Source organism: Oryzias melastigma, linkage group LG16 (genome assembly GCF_002922805.2).
Source record: "Oryzias melastigma strain HK-1 linkage group LG16, ASM292280v2, whole genome shotgun sequence".
Taxonomy (NCBI): domain Eukaryota; kingdom Metazoa; phylum Chordata; class Actinopteri; order Beloniformes; family Adrianichthyidae; genus Oryzias; species Oryzias melastigma.
Genome location: NC_050527.1, coordinates 5,529,223 through 5,531,519, shown reverse-complemented (window position 1 = coordinate 5,531,519; position 2,297 = coordinate 5,529,223). Strand labels below are relative to the sequence as shown.

At 36.2% G+C, this 2,297-nt stretch overlaps 1 long non-coding RNA gene across 2 annotated transcripts in view; it reads right to left on the bottom strand.

Moving 5' to 3' along the window:
• Positions 1–239: 239 nt before the first annotated feature.
• LOC112143740 overlaps positions 240–2,297 on the bottom strand; it is a 20,482-nt gene continuing 18,424 nt past the window's right edge. For both annotated transcript variants that reach the window (XR_002918792.2, XR_002918793.2), the window contains one exon: positions 240–1,694. This is a non-coding gene — a long non-coding RNA (uncharacterized LOC112143740). The remainder of the gene's footprint in view (positions 1,695–2,297) is intronic.

Below are 2,297 nucleotides of genomic sequence, written 5' to 3'. Positions count from 1 at the left end.
GGGAATTGGAGGCTGAGACTCAATGACATTTTTGCAAAAATTCAGAACAAACAAACACCTATTAATGTGTTTACATCTCTATTATGCCAAGAACAATTTGTGTCAACTTTTGTATGGCCTTTAATGCAGAAACAACACACGTTTTGTTTCCAGTCACGGTATGTTTTGACAAGGAACTAATTATTCTCGCAGCACATTTCAGAGCCACAGAAAGCACAGAACAGGATTGGTAAAGGAGGTGATGAACTGTTAGCACCAAACTTTATTTCTTTGAACAAGACAGTAAAAAAATGCTTTTAGTACAGATATGAACCTAAATGAAAACAAGAAGAGATGTTACCACCTTTCCAGATTGAAATGATTTGACTTAAAAATTAAATACATAATTTTACATTTAAAGATCCACTTTGATGAAAATCTGATGTTCTTGTAGCATTTTATTTATGACATATATTTAAAAAATATAAGCTTAAAATTGCCTCTCTAAGTATTTCTTTGTTCAAATTGTGGTGAATCTCAAACAGATGCAAAAAAAGCTTGTTTTGGACATATAGAACCTACAGTGGTGAGCCATAAGCTCCATGATGCCACCCCATTCTGAAGCGTCCACTCGTAGACGACTAGATCCATGTACGTCTTTATTTATTTTTGCTCCAAACTGTACAGGTGAACAGCTCCGATAGCTTTTGTTGCACTGGTAATATTAGGTTGGGGTTGTGTAGGGCTGTAAGCTAACAGGGAACCATGTAAAAAGATGGATGATGGGAAGTTGGGTCATGCCACTAGTCTCTCTCACAACTCAGAGGTAAATTTCTTATGAACTAGTGCCGCTCTGCAGAAACTGTGTCCTAGAAAACTGCATGTTTTTTTTTAATTTTGACTAAAAACGGCATAATCGTAATGAAAGAACCACTGGGAACGCTTCTACAATAGATCAAAAAATGATCGAGTCTTTAAAGCTTTGTCTCTTTCCTTCTTTTTTTAATGTACATTCCAGTATCTTCCCTTTTTGTTAGTCTATTTCTATAGTCCTTTCACTTAAATTCAGGAACCACTTGAACAGTCTTGCTGCTGCTCTAATGTATTTGTATGTTTGCAGCATTGTTTGCATGTCTGTGTGCGATATTCGAGTGGGAAGTCGTGGTGTCAGTTGGTTTAAAATGCTGGTTAATATTTAATGCTTTCATCTCCAGTTGCATCGTTCTTGGTTCTTTTGTATAACCCAAATCACCATTTAATTGTCTGTGTTTTCTGTTTAAAGATGGGAACGAACTCAGATTCATGTGCTCCGACTAAATAATATAATTCATAAGCGTAGCGCTTAAAGTAAAAGCAGCTGACCTTGACAGCTTAACATCGCCCCTGCGTTGAAGTGTTAAGCGTGATAACACTATAACAGAGACTGAGAAGTGGCTGTTACATAACACACTCTTCAGCCCACCACTCATCTGCCCTTCTCATTACACTTTCATCTTATTTACTCTTTGCACATGTGTTAACAAAATAAAAATTCACATTCTCCAAGTCTGGTAACATAACAGTCCTTTTACTCCAGCTGGAATATGCTGACGTCTCATTTCTGGATGAATCGAACAAAGACGTCTCCTCTCTCCTCCGGCCAAGCAGACATTGAGCCTGCAGTGCTGACACAGACGATGTTCTTCTTTCTTTACCTCTCTCATCAGGTATTTTATCTGAAAGAGAAGATGCAGCAGTAAATTTTATTCTGCTATGTTAGATAAATCTCATGGCAGAACAGAAATATACTTAAAAAATGATGTGCACAGAAAAGAGCTGCAATAAAATATCGGTTTACTACTATTTTCCTCAACTGTTGAAGGTAATTTCAAAGTGTTTGACTCCTTTGTTTCACAGGGGAAATCATGTTTCATAAATGGAGTCTGTTCAGTACAGCTGCCTGTTTTTTTTTTCTTCTTTCTTTTTTTTATTGGAGCGGACAAGTTTTCTCAGCGATCATAGGACACATTGGCTCCAGAAAATCAACACCTCCTACTAACTTCAAGTCAGAGGCGTCAAGAATTCAGCTGGTCATGCATCTTGAAGTTATTGAATATTCTACAGCCAAATAGTTGCTACAAAAGTTTGAAAGATTGTAAGTTAAAACGTTTTAAACAAAGGATTTTAGCTGAAACCTTTAAGATATCAGTGTTCTTTATTTTCTTGTTCATCCAGGAGTGATTTTAAGACATTATAACAACAATACTACCAAAAACAGACATCAATAACTGTCAATAAAATAAATGCATATAGTGAATTTACTTTCATTAGGTACATTC